Below are 13,912 nucleotides of genomic sequence, written 5' to 3' on the forward strand. Positions count from 1 at the left end.
CTCTGGCATCCAGAGCCGCCCTCTGAGGTGCCCTTTCCCGGCCGGGAATGCTGGAAGGAGCCTCCAGAAGGAGCCGTCCCCATCCAGCCCCCGCTCCCCGTGGGGGAACCTGGGCGGCAGCGAGCCCGAGGTGTGAAAATCCCGATGCAGGTATTTCCCCTCCTCTTTCCCAATCCCTTGGCTCAGGGCAGCTTTCCACCTGCTCCACCGCAGCCACCGGAGCCCTCCAGGTGGGAACCGGCCCGGGAGCGCTGGGAATGCTCAGCACCCCTTTTCCAGGGAGGATCAGGCCGGAATTCTGCGGACTGGGGAGGAATTCCCTCGTGTCCCCATGCCGAGAATGATGGAAATTTTCAGGGAGAAGCCAAAGGTCCTTAAAAAAGCCCCAAATCCCGAGCCTGGAGAGGGAGAAGAACCTCAATCTGCTCGTGTGGGAGAACCTCATCCCAGGACCTGGCGCCAGGGAATCCATCCCAGCCGTGGCTCCAGGGGCCGGGATTTGGGTGCGGGCTGGAAAAAAGCGCTGGATTCGCTCCGATCCCGCGGATTCGGGGAGCTGGGCTGGGCTGGGCTGGGGGAGGCCGGGCTGGGCCGGGGGGAGGCAGAGCCGCCCGCGCCTTTAATTCCCGCAGCGGCGGCGCGGGGCTGGAGCGGCGCTGGGAGTGCTGAGTGTGTAGCCCTGGGACAGGCGCGATGCCTTTGATTTCTTGGCAGGTTTGGGGTGGGAGGATTTCATCAGAAAATACGGGAGGCTCCAGTCCTGCCCTGGAACAGCCCCCGGACATTCTGGCCACGGCAGCAGCCAAGGGAGGCACCGCCTGCTCCAGGAGTTTCAAGGAAGCCGTCCCGGGCCGGGAGCTTTGCCCAGCTTGCAGAATCCTTGGCTCCAGCCGGATCCTCCATCCAGGCAGAGGCTGAGAGGTTCCTGCAGGTAAATTCTGCCTCCCTGCCCCCTCCCTGCCGGCCCGGGATGCAGCAGGAACCTGCACGTCCCGGGAAGTGTGGTCACCACCCAGATTTCCAGGATGGAGCCTCAGCTCCACCATGAGGAGCGTTCCCAGCCTGAGCCCCTCTGGCTCCAGAGGGACAAAAACACCTGGGAGAGCCTCGAATCCAGGCCCTGGCATGGGCAAACACAAAAAGGGGGAATTTCTAGTTGGATCAGGGAGCTGGGGATGCACCGAGCACAGCTCAGCACCAGGGAGGGATCCTTGGGGTCTTTTGCCTTTCCATAGGATCAGAATATCCCAGCTGGAAGGGACCCACAGGGATGACGGAATCCAGCTCCCAGCCGTGAACCAGAACAGATCCCTTTGGCCCAGGTCATGGATCCGGGAAGGAAAACACCCCTGGCACTGCATCCCACGAAGACGGAACTTCACGTGTTGGGATCCAGGCAGATCCTGCCCGGCTCCTGCCCTCGGCATGACTCAGGCTTCCCTCAATCCCTGTTGTTCCCCAGCCCCTCTGGAATCATCAGCATCCTCAGGGACCCAAGGAGACCTGGAGGCTGTGCTCAGAGTGTCCCAGAATGCCTGAGATTCCCTTTTCCACGGAAAAATGTTCCGTGCTGGGCACTGCGAAGTGGATCCGGAGGTGGGGATCCCCACGGGGGATCTGTTCCCATTGGGATGCTGGGGGTGCCCCCACGTGTCCCCAGGACCGGGGGGAGCTCTGAGCGAGTCCAGGTGGCCATCTCCAGGGAAATCCAAGGAAATCCAGCTGGAAGTGGAGCTGGAACAAAACTCCCTCCTCAAGCACCTGGAAAAGCCGGAAAAGTCCGAGGCTCGCTCCGGAATCACAGGCTTGGCCCCAAATCCGTGAGCGCTCATGGAAACATTCCCCGGCCTGGCCTGGATTTTCCGTGGGCTCTGCAGAGCTCGGGATGCCTCATCCCAGCTGTGCCAGAGCCCAGGAAGGCTCCCTGGCTCCCAGCGCTGGCGTGAGCCCGTTCCCGGCCGGAGCGGGATGTGACACGGGTGCCACCCGGGACTGGCCCCGCCGGCCCCTGGGCTGGCTCCAGCCGCGGGAGTCAGGAATTCCTGCACCTGGAGAAGATCCCGGGCGGATCCAGGGGCTGCAGGGATTGCTGAGGGATGGGGGAGGGGAGCCAGGGCAGCTCCCGGAGTCCTCCCGGCTCCGGCTCATCCCCTTTCGCTGTCCCTGAGCCTTTCCCGAGCTCCTCGTCCTGCTGGGAATTCAGCCCGGCGCTTTCGGCCCCGTGACCTCCCCTCTCCTGCCTCTGTCTTCCCAAAAACCCGCGGCCCGGCCCGGCGCGGCCCTGGCGAGCCCCAGGGTGGCCGGAGGGGACAGGGACAGCGCTGGTGGCCCTGCAGGGCCGTGATGGGGCCACCAAAGTCCCCGGGAGCCGCGGGCGGTGCCACGCAGGAGCTGGAGCGGGGCCCGGGAGCTGCTGCCACGTCCCGGGGCTGTCGCTACCCTCCCGCTTGCTCGGGAATTCTCCGGGATATCTGCGGGATTCAGGGCACCTGGAGCAGCCTGACCCCGCTCCCGCCGGGGCTGCCAAAACACCGATTAAAAATAAAGAATAAAAAAAAAATTAAAATTTAAAATAAATAGAAACATTTAAAATAAAATAAATTATTTTAAAAATAATAATGAATGCCCGCTCGTCCCGGGGAGCCGGGACAGGGAAGAGGAGGAGGAGGGAGGAGGGAATCCATCCTCCATCCTCCATCCCCTCTCCCTCCTGCGGGGGAGGCACCGCGCGGGGCGGGATGCGGCACCGGCCCCGTTCGGTTCCACGCCAGTCCCGCTCCGGGACGAGCCCCGCGTTTCCATGGATCGTTATGCATGGAGATCATCCTGCGGTTAAATCCCGGGAGAGGGGAGGCAGCGCGGGGCTCCCGGCCCTACCCCCGCCCCGAGCCCGCCCCGGGCCGGCTCCGCTTTCCCCCGTTCCGCTCCGGGAATGGATTTTCCAGCGGGCAGAGAGCGGCTTTGGAATGAGGGAAAACAACAGGGATGAGGAACATCTGCATAAATTCCTGATCCACGTCCAGATCCCGCGGAGGAACAACAACGCAGCAGCTCCGGGCTCGGGGTCCTTTCATCCCCTGATCTGTTCGTGAACGGGCTCGGTTTAAAAGTTTAAATCGGTTTCAAAGTTTAAATCGGTTTCAAAGTTCAAATCGGTTTAAACGTTCCAGGGATTCCCGGGGGCCCGGAGTTCCCTCTCATTCCTGTTCTGTCGGGAAAAGGAACGGGACTCTCACGGACTAGGAGTCTTCCCACCCAAAAATTCAGGGAAATGGGGATAAAAACATTAAGGAGGAAAAGCCTCGCAGTGAGAGGAGAGGCTCGGGGAAATATTGGAATTCTCGGTGTGGCCCGACCCCTTCCCACCATTCCCGGGGCCTGGGAGCTCCTGAATCCCGGGTTTGATTTGGGACAGGAACTCTCCTGGGGGCAGCTCCGGGAGCCGGGGCCGTGCTGGGATAAAGGGATCCGGGCTGGGATTCCCTGCCCGGGGCAGAGCTCGGACTCTGCTCATCCAGAGGGGCACGAAGGGATTTCTTCCTGCCCAGATCCCACAACTTCCCCGGCGAATCAAAGGCCGAAAACGAAAAGAGAAGAACTTTCAAAGAACTGAAAATAAAAAGAAATCAAACCCAGCGATTTTAATGGAGCCTCCCCGAGGGGAGGGAGGGAAGGGAGGCAGCGACAGGAGGGAGGGATGGAGGGACCCAGGAGCTCCAACTGGATCCAGTTTGGATTCCAAAAGGTCGGGAACGGCCTGGGACCTCCCACTGCCCGGGGCTGCCGGGATTTGTGGGGATCCCTCCGAAATCCCTGCTCTGCTTCCAGCGCCTTTTCCCTCTCAGCCGGGGCATCCTTTAATTATCCCGCGGGTAAATTTGCAGTTAATTAATTAGCCCGTGTCGGAGAGGGCTGAGGAAACGCGAGTGCGGCTGAGCGCTGCTCCCTCGCAGTTCAATTATTGTCATTAAACATTTATCTGGCGTTGCCGGCAGGGTTTGGGGTTTGGGAGAGATTAAGGAAAATTTCCTGCCTGGAAGGGTTTTGTCATCCCAGGGAGGCAGAGGAAGAACTCCGGGACTGACAAAAGGGATGGGAGGGATTGAGACAATGAATAAATAAAGATAATCGGGAGTTTTTTGTAGGAAACAGCTCTGAGGAGGAGGGCGGGGAAGCGGGAGGGGAGCGGAAACGCCGGGATGGGGCAGAGGAGCCCCGGTGGAGGTTTGGACACGGGACGGGATAATTCGGGACGTGGAGAACACCCAGAGCAGCAGGTTCTGCCCAGAGCTCCCTGCAGGGAAGCGCAGAACAAACCCAGAGAACAAATCCTGACAGGATTCAGCTCCGGGTGCCGAGGAGCACTCAGGGAGCCTGGGGTGTAACGAGCCCCGGTGGTTTATCTGGGGCTGTGTAACCCCACAGCGCTGAACAGACGTTAATCAAATGTTAATTTGATTAATTAATTCCTTTAATGGCCGTCCAAGCCTCGTCTTCCCTCTGGAGATGGGGAACGCGACAGTGCTGGATCCCGAGGATTGGTGGCCTGTCCCTGTCCCTGTCGCTGTCCCGCTCCCTGCCCACGTCCGCAGCTCCGTGACCTGCATTTCTGGGGCTGGGATGTCGCAATCCCGGCACGCGCTGTTTACTGGGAGCCTCCGCGGTGCCACCCGCTGGGATGTGGCACAGGGGACACGTGGTGGCCACGCTTGGAGCCGGGAATGCAGCAGCGTCCAGAGGCCCCAGAGTGGGATGAACCCTCTGGATTTAGGGACAAAGAGTTAAAAAAAAACCCCTCCGAAAGAGCCGAAAGGCTCCCGAAATGCGCTGCCAGCGGCTTTGGGCCGCTCTCCTGCCCACACCAGGAGCAGAGGGTGGCGCTTCCAGAAATACTTCCTGGGGGAGATCCAAACCCCCAAACCCGGCGGCCTGGACGCGCTCCAGGGGTTTGTGTTTTGCTTCCCCGGAGCCGGCCCGGGGCTCCAGCGGGCAGAACTCGGGCGAGCCGCTCCTGGTGCCGAGCCAGACCCTCCGAACCCCCCCAGCTCCATCCCTCTCCCGTTCCAGAGCCTGACCCCGGCCGTTCCCGGGACAGGGAATGCGATCCCGCCGATCCCGGCCGTGTCCCGGGGTTTTCTCTCCCTCCCAGGCTGGACCACACGGAGCCACTGCGGAAAATTACCTCAGATTAATTAAAAGTGCGGGTTTGAAGCTGCTCAGTTAAAGGCCGTTCAGCTCCCGATTCAGATCTGGGCCTGGAATTGGGTTTAATTCCATTGAGTTCAGCACTCCCGGGGTGAATCAACCCCGACCACATCAAAGCGGGGTTAATTCCCAATAAACGCGTTTAATGTGGTTTCATTCCTCCCCTTTCAAAGGGAACGCAGATCGACTTCCCTGGATGTCCCCAGGGACACAAACCCTGCCTAGGAAGGGATTTAAATCCCCCGGGAAATCCCACCTGGAGCTGGGATCCGGGCTGGGACCGAGCCTTGGTTCAATTCTCCCTCCCGGGTAACTCCGCGCTGTCACCCGGCCGGGATCCAGGATTCCGGGGACCCTCGGGATGTCGGGATCGGCTGGATCCCGCTGCGGGTTTGTCCCCGGGGCAGCGCAGGGATCCGGGAGCATCCCCGCGGGGCCAGCGGAGATCCTGGGATGCCATCTACAGGGATAACGCCGCTCAGCATCGGCTGGGATCCCGGGAATGCGGGGCCGGGCACATCCCGGGAGCCCCGAGCTTAAGGAAGGAGCTCTTTGAAAATCCCGAGCCTGGGGGGGTGGATGTGGAGCCGGAGGGGAGGGATGTGGGGCTCTCCAGGGAATCCCGACCTCCAGCTGCTCCAGAGGCACCACCCGGGCATCCCTGGACGCTTCCAAAGGCAGCAGAGGCTTCTCCTGGGACATTTTTCAGGCTCAGGCCCTTCCCTCAGCCGGGCTTGGTGTCGAGGAGCTTCCCCTGTCCCGAGGTCGGGAGCGATTCTGTGGCGCTGTGTCCTCACCCCAAACACAAATCACGGCTCCCATTCCTGGTAATTGCCTCCAATCCCGTTCCCTTTCCCTTTCAGGAGGAATCCCAGCAGGACGAAGGTGCCGGGGCGGTTTCTGACCTGCACTGGAGCCCCGGTGAGGTCAGAACTTCCCAGGAGTTCTCCAGCTCCGGGCTGGGTTTCCAACCCTGAGCCAGATTTTCCTCCCATCCCGCTGGATTTGGTGACTTTGGAGATCTTCTCCACCCTTAAAGATCTCTGATTCCATAAATGCCCCTTGCAGGGGCTCCGGGAGCCCACAGGGATCAGGAGTTCCTTGGGATACACACGGAATTCCTGCCACAAACCTCCCCCCATCCCAGACTGTGAGCTGGGGCTTCCCAAGGGTTGTGGATTCCCCATCTCTGGAAGTGTCCAGGCCGGGCTGGACGGGGCTTGGAGCACCCTGGGATAGTGGAAGTTGTCCATGGCAATCCCATGGATCCCATCCCATGGATCCCATCCCATGGATCCCGTCTGGCCGCTCCGAGCTGGGCCAGCTCCTTGTGTCCAGCAGCTCCTCGTGTCCACCCTGGCCAGGGGGACCCGTTCTGCTGCTCCTCATTCCAGCGGGATGAATCCCGCGGGTTTCCATGGCCCAGCCTTGCATCAGCAGCCGGGAATTTCTCTGGGGCGCTTGGCCGGGAGCAGCGAATCCATCCCGGTGTCACCCGAGCCGGGTACAGCTGCCCCTCTCCTGCGGGAGCAGCGTGGGGAACGGGAGGCACTGGTTGGGCTGGAATTGCTCTGGTGAGCACCGGGCTGGCCAGGAATCCCAGGAAACTCCAGCTCTGGGCCTCGTTCCCTGGAAATGACCCCAAGAGTGTCCGGTCTGCCCCCAGCCCCCGTTTTGGGGTCTCTCCTGCAGCTCCCTGGGAGGGCCGGGCAGGGCCCAGCTCGGAGCATTCCCGATCCGCCGCATTCCAGAGGTGCCCTGTGAAGTGGGAATGCCCCGGGCCAGGCCGCTCCTCAATCCCGAGGTGCCAGAGCGCTGTGGGTTGGGAGAACTTCGGAAGAACAGGTCGGGGCTGCGGGACGGGGTTGGGAAAGAGGGGAGGGGAGCAGGGGGACCTGGGGTGTCACCTCCGCTCCTGGCAGGGCAGGGCCGGGATAAGCCCAGGGATTCGGGAGCCTTCCCGAACAGGGAATGTTGTTATTCCCGGCACCCCCGCTCCAGAGGGGCTCTGGGAAGGTCACGGAAGGTTTTCCAAGCTGTGCTGCCTGGAGCTGAATTCCCAAAGCGCCGAATCCGCTGCGACTTCCCGGCCCTGAGTGGAGCTCCAGGAGCTCCTTGCTCCCGGCTCCGCGGTGTGGGAAGAGCCAGGGAGCAGCCGTGTTTCCCTTTGTCCCGGCAGCCCATCCGGAGCCGGAGAAAATCCCGGAGGGAGCTTTTCCGTGAGCTCACCCTGGCTCAGCGCTCGTTGTGTGACCTCATTCCCGCGACTCCACCACCACAGATCAGGGAATCACAGCAAGGATTGGGCCTTAAACTCCATCCAGGTCCAGCCCCGTGCTAAGGCAGGGACAGCTCCCATTCCCGGCCCGGCTCCCAGAGCGGGGATCGCCCGTGGAGCTCCCTGGTGCTGCCGGTGCCGGCCCAGCGCGGGATGAGCTCACCCAGGAACGTGACGGGAAGCCGAGGCCTCCTCCGGGATGTGTCCATGCCCACGAGGAAGGAAGTGGAGGGGGATAAATCACCTCCTTATCGGGATCCGGATCTCCGCAGGGATCCGAGCCCGGAGCTTTTCCTGCCAGCTCCGCGTGGGGAAGGCGGGCACGGCCCGGCCCGCGCAGGGAGCGCAATTAGCGCCGGCTGTTAATGAGGGTTCAGCCCGCAGCCGGCAGGGAATTGGCCCCGGCTCCTCTCCCCTTGGAACTGTTTGCTCAGGCACCATCCCGCTCCCAGCCAGGCCACCTATGGAGCGCTCCGTGGGGAAGGAAAACACCGCTCCAGACTCCGCCGGCACCTCCTGGAGCCCTTATCTCATCCCTGGAGCCCTTATCTCATCTGGGAGTCTGGGAGCGTCACTTCCCCAAGGATCTCCCTCCAACAGTCCCACGGCACCTGGCGCTCCGCGGGTGTTGGCTCGGAAAATCCACAGCGGGATCATGGAAAGCATCCCTGAGCACGCGCCGGGCTCTGCTTCCCACCCAAATCCCCTTCCTCGGCTGCCAGGCGGGGAAAAGCAGGGAACAAATATCAGGAGAGTGTTTCCCGGCCCTGCCACCGCCACCGGTGCTGTCCCTGCGTCTGTCACCTCACCCCGGCGGCACTTTTGGGCTCCCCAGAGTCCCTTGGAAGCCTGTGGATGAGGGATGACTTCCAGGCTGGGAAAACCCTGTCAGGGCTTGGCGGGAAGGGCTGGAATTCCCGATGGGCTCCATCCTCTCCTTCCTGCTCCCGGGTGGGTGCCTTTGGGACAACAACAGCTCCCAAAATTCTGTGGCCCCATTTTCCCCCGTTCCTGCCCTTTCTGTGCATCCCATGGAGAAATCCCAAGGATGGAGGCCGGGGAAGCGCTGAAGAGGAGGATGTCGGAATCCCAGGAGGAGCTGGGATGGGGCAGGATCCAGGCCCAGCTTTGGGGCAGCCGGGATCAATCCCTGTCCTGCTCCTCAGCCCCACTGGCGAGGAAAGGATCTTTTCCAAACCTCAGCCCCGATTCCTGCTCCCTGGGCCCGATCGAACAGAATCCCGGGATATTCCCTGGCTGGGGGCTAAGTTCGGGAAGGTGTTTCCTGCCCCGCCTGCACTCCCCGGGATGAGGAGGAGTTCAAAGCTCCGTTGTCTGCGGAGCCCTTTGAACCCGGCCAGGGCCCTGGGCTGGGATTGGGATCTGCGGCTCCAGCCCAGCCCCTGCAGGGAAAGGAGCCCTTGGGAGCATTCCCTGGGATCAGAGCCGGCCCTGGAATGCTGCTCCAGGCCTCGGTTTCCCCTCTGGAAGGAGGATCTGCCGTGTGGGGCTCGAGCACCCCAGAGGCTTCTTTGGGTGGAGAATGGGAGCTGTTCCCATTCCAGGACTCATTCCCTGCCTTCAACACGGGCATTCCAGGGTTTTATGGTGCCGGGCCCCTCTGCCGGGCTCGGAATGTGCCCAGAGCTCCCGTCCTGGAGGAAATTCTGGAATGATCCCACTGGAGCGATTTTTTCCTGTCTCAAGAGCTCCCCACCCCAAACAGACCCAGGGATCCGGGGAGAAGAGGGAACTCCCTGACTTCCTGAAGGGAACATCCCAGAGGGGTGGTTTGACCCCAGCAATCCAAGAAAAACGCCCTGACCATATCCCTGAACATCCCAAACCCTGGGATTGCGTCTCTTCCCCCTCCCCTGGCCGAGGCCTCCGCTCCCAGGGCGAGATCCGGGCCGAGAATTCCCATCCTCCCCATCCCGGGCTCAGTTATTCCATTAAATCCCTCGGAGCGAAGTCCTTATCGGCGTTTTCCTGGCAGCTCCCAGGATTCCCCGTCGGGAACGGGGACACCAAACCTGCTCCAGCGTTTAGGGAATCCCATCCTCGCTCCCTAGAGGATCCCAGCCATCCCCGATGCTGGGGCTGGGAAAAATCCCCCCGCGCCTGGATGTGATCCCAGAGAGGATCCCGGGTGTGTCCCGGGCACTTCTCCCAGCCGAGCGGGATTTATTGGGATTTATCATCCCCCCCCGAGGTCAAACTGGGTCAGGAACTTTTCCAAGAGGGGATTCCCGGAGCCTCCTGCTGCTGTGGGAAAGGCTGGAGCGATTCTCCTGCTTCCAGTGAGGAAAATCCCGGCTGGAGCTGCCTCCTGATGGTGCCACCGCAGCGAACCTGGGGAGCGTGGAAAAACAGGGACACCGGGACGGTGGGAATTGCATCTGGAAAAGACACAGAAAGCCGCTCCCAAATCCCACAGAGAGGCCGTGCATCCCTCAGAACCGGAGCAGGGAAGAATCCCGGAGCTCTGGAAAGGGTTAATCCCATCCAGGTGAGTCCTTTCCAAGCCGAACTCATCCCATCCCGACCGCAGCCTCCAAATCCCGCCGGAAAAGCTCCGTGCGCTGCAAAGTCAGACTTGTCCCGAGGAGCGGCGCGCCCGGAGCGGCTCCAGTGTCACCTGTCAGAGCCGGGGCCGCCTCCAGGGATGTGGGATCGAGTTACGGGAGAGGAACCGCCGCTGGAATTGGCCGCAGCTCCCGGCCCGCCGCATTCCAGCTAAAAAAAAGGCGCCGGGCTTTGATCTCCCGCTCCGTCTGCACCGCACGGAGCCAGCGGGAGGGGCCGGAGCTGAAAATTCCCTGCTCCAGCCTCTTCCAGGGCCGGGAATCAAAGGCGAGGAGGGGGCGGGCACGGCGGGATGAAAGCGGAGCCGGGGCCTGGCACGAGGGAAGATCCCACAAGGAGCCGGGCCCGGGCTCCTCTCGGGCAGGGAAGGCTCCGGGAGCCCGGGCCCGGCTGGGAGAAGGGAATGGGAATGAGCCTGGAGAGGTTTCTGCGCTGCCCGGCTTTGAACGGCGGCCAGGACGGCTGGAAAATGAGTCCGTGGCTTGGGAATGGGCTGTGGATCATCCCCGGTCCGGCCCCGAGGTCACACCGGGATGGGCTCGGAGATGGGAATTCGGCTCCCGGGAGCCTCGCGTGGAGCCGGGGAGGGCTCCAGGCAGGAACCTCCTTCCAGCGGCATTCCCGGGCGAAAAGGGGCAAAGCCGGGTCAGGGCTCTGCCCCCGGTGCTCCTCCCTACGCAGGGATGCTCCAGATGCGGAGAACAGCTGGGATGGGGCTGGATGGGATTCCCTGGATCCCTCCCGGGCTTCCTGCACTGCCCTGGGAGAATCCGTTTGCCCCCTCTGGGCTTTGTTGGCGCAGTTCCCGCATTCCGGGGTCCATCCCGGTTTCTCTGGGACCATCCCTCCCTTTGCAGCGTCCCACTCTCATTCCTAAGCCCCCATTTCCACAAAATTCCCAGTTCGTGCGGCTGATGAGGCCGAGAATCCAATTTCAAGCCCTCGGGGGCCGAGCTGTGCCTTCCCCGAGTTTCCCGGGATCTGGGATGGGCAGAGGGGCCCTGAGCTCATTCCAAGCCCCGCTCCCGCTCTCTCGAGCCTGCTCCTACCTGCAGACGGGAGCGGGCACAGGGAGCGGAGCCAGCCCCGGATTCCTTGGAATGCTGCCGCGGGATCCTGGGCGATGCCGCTCGCGCCGTGGGTGGCGGAGCCCCCAAACCCCCCCGAGGGGCGGAACGCGCTCCGGAGGTGCCACCGCTGGCCCCCGGCCCCAGATCCCGGGATTTGGGATCACCGAGTCCGACTTTACACGGCCTGACACTTCCGTGGTGCTGGAGCCCGGGCCATTCCCGCTCTTCCCACTTTCCCCGCGGGATTTCACAATTACTGGGAAAGTTGAGAGCCTCCCCTGGTCCTGACCAGGCCCCTGCTGGGCGCGGGGTTGCGTTGGGGTTTTTGGGGAGAGCCCCAAGGGGTGGCAGCGACCCCACAGCCGCTCCCAGCTCCGTTCCCACCACCCCGGGCCCGGCGCGAGGCTCCTCCCGCAGACCTGGAGGCACCTCTGGAAAACCGCGGAGCGGGATCCAAACAAATTCCGGGGCGGCTCCCCCGCCGCTCCCCGGATCCCGCGGGCTCCCGGCTCCCGCTGCTGCCTGCGCTGGTGGTGTCCCCATGTCCCTGTCCCCATGACACTGTCCTCATGTCCCTGTCTCTGTGTCCCTGTCTCTGTGTCCCTGTCTCTGTGTCCCTGTATCCCCATGTCCCTGTCCCCGTGTCCCTGTCCCTGTGTCCCTGCCCCCATGTCCCTGTGTCCCTGTCCCGTGCCCAGCCCGGAGGTGGCGGCGGCGGCTCCGCGGGGCGCTCCCAGAGGGAATTGTGGTTTCCCGGTGGCTGCCGGGCCCCGGGATGGGTTTGGGGCCGGGATGAAGCAGGAGGATAAAAGGCTTTTCCTGCCCGGCTAAATTTAACCCCGCGCTCCTTTCATGTGCCGGAGCCGTAACTGGAAGCAGCTGCGCCGGGAATTCTGCTCCAGAGGCGGCTCCCGGAGCTCCCGGAGCCGGCAGCGGCCTGGGACAGACGGGAGCGGGATTGGGATGGGCCCAGGGATGGGGCAGAGGCTCCGCCGCGTCCTGGAGGAGCCGGGAATGACCCGGGGCGATCCCAGGATTTGAATCCAGTCTGGGAGTGAGGGGCTGGCTCAGCTCGTGCGTTCCCGGCGGGATCATCCCAGAGCCAGGAGCCTCCGCGCTGCTTTTCCACCTCCGGATCCAAGGTTCCAGCCCTGCTCCTGAGGGAATGGGTGTCACCCCACAGGCAGCTCCCACAGGTGACAGCAAATCCCAGGTTTTGTTCAATGGAAAAACTCCAATTTTGTGGATACAAAACTAAAATTAAAAGGGGCTTGGAAAAAACGATTTCAGGAAAGAGCAGCTTTAATCCAGGAGAAATCCCATTCCCAGGGCAGCGCCGGGAACAGGGACAGCCCCCAGCAGCACCTCCAGTATCAAATCCAGTGTTTTAGGGACAAGCAGCTGGGAGTTCGATCCCAGAGGGACAGGGCGGGCACCCCCGCTCCCCCCAAACCCTGCAGTTCTCCCGGCCTGGCCCAGCCCAGCTCCCCCCGTCCCTCCCAGCCTGGGGAGCGCTGGCGGCACTGGGAGCACTGGGATCGCTGCGGTCGGCGCTGGCCAGGGGCTTGCTGCCAGCGGCTCCTGCTCCTCCCGGCCCTTTGGAAGCCGGGATTTGCCGCTTCCCGAACCCGGCACCTTCCCCGGCTCATCCTGCGGGGGCTGCGGGCCCGGAACAGGGAGAGGAAGGGACACCAAAAATATCCCGTAATTACAGGGAAGGGGCTGGAGCCCGGCTCGGGCCCGGCCGGGGAAGCGGCGGCTCCAGGCTCTGCTCCTGTGGGACGGGCAGGGCAGAACATTTTGGGAAAGATCCTCGATGCCCTGAGCCCCAAAATCCCTGGAGTGGTTGCGGGGAATTCCTGGGGATGTCAGGGAAAGGAGAGAGCCCTGTGAGAGCCCTGGGCAGCCAAACCCCCCTGGCCTGGCCTGGGAGGTGCTTTTTTTTTGGAAAAAACTCATCCTGAGGCCTTCTGTCTGCAAATTCCCATTCCTTCCTTCTCCCACGAATCCAGGATGGAGCCCAGGAGCCGCAGCAGTGATTCCCCTGATCAGTTTGGGGTGAGGATCCTGAGCTGTCCCAGCACAGAACGCCCGGAGCCAGCAGGTTTGGACCTGGTCTGGCTGGGAGCATTCCCAGCACCTCCATCCATCCATCCCTGGATCCATCCATGGATCCATCCATGGATCCATCCATCCCTCCCTCCATCCCTCCCCCCTCTGGAGTGACTCACAGGGAGCAGCAGCTCCTGGTGAATCACCAGGAAAACTTCCTGATCCAGCCGGATCCACGGGGAGAACTCCCCTGGAGAATCCAGGCCCTGCTCTGCCCAAAGCACGGCGGGGGGTCTGTGCAGAGCAGCCTTTCCCGGAGGATCGAGGAATCATGGAATGCTCAGTGGGGTCTGGGATCACCTGCCCTGCTTTCTTTTGGGAACCTCCTCACTGGCCGAGCCGGAGACCCAAAAAAGTGGGGAAAAGAGTCCTCGACTTTGGATAAACCCCAACCAGGGGTGTGTTTTCCTCACCATTCCCACCCGGAATCCCGGAATCCCAGCCCGGCACCGGGAGCAGCTGAAATTCCCTGTCCCAGCTGGAAGCAGGACCCGGAGCAGGGTGGGATCGTCGGGGCTCCCTCAGGGAAGGCGATGAGGAGGATACAGCCCATGGAATGTCCTGGGCTGGCAGGGAAGCGCAGGGATCATCCCGGGATAGGGGAAGGATGGCACTGGATGGGCTTTGGGGTCCTTCCAACCGGGCTGCGATTCCATGATTC

At 62.5% G+C, this 13,912-nt stretch overlaps 1 long non-coding RNA gene across 1 annotated transcript; it reads right to left on the reverse strand.

The window, feature by feature from the left end:
- Positions 1–4,449: 4,449 nt before the first annotated feature.
- LOC121659491 lies at positions 4,450–11,649 on the reverse strand. The gene is made up of 2 exons (XR_006014357.1): positions 11,119–11,649; positions 4,450–9,835 (listed from the first exon to the last, which is right to left on the reverse strand). It is a non-coding gene; the product is annotated as an uncharacterized LOC121659491 (long non-coding RNA).
- Positions 11,650–13,912: the final 2,263 nt, after the last annotated feature.

The sequence above is a fragment of the Corvus kubaryi genome, unplaced genomic scaffold (assembly GCF_017639235.1).
Source record: "Corvus kubaryi isolate FWS band 111438036 unplaced genomic scaffold, C.kubaryi_AGA036_p1.0 123, whole genome shotgun sequence".
Classification (NCBI taxonomy): Eukaryota; Metazoa; Chordata; class Aves; order Passeriformes; family Corvidae; genus Corvus; species Corvus kubaryi.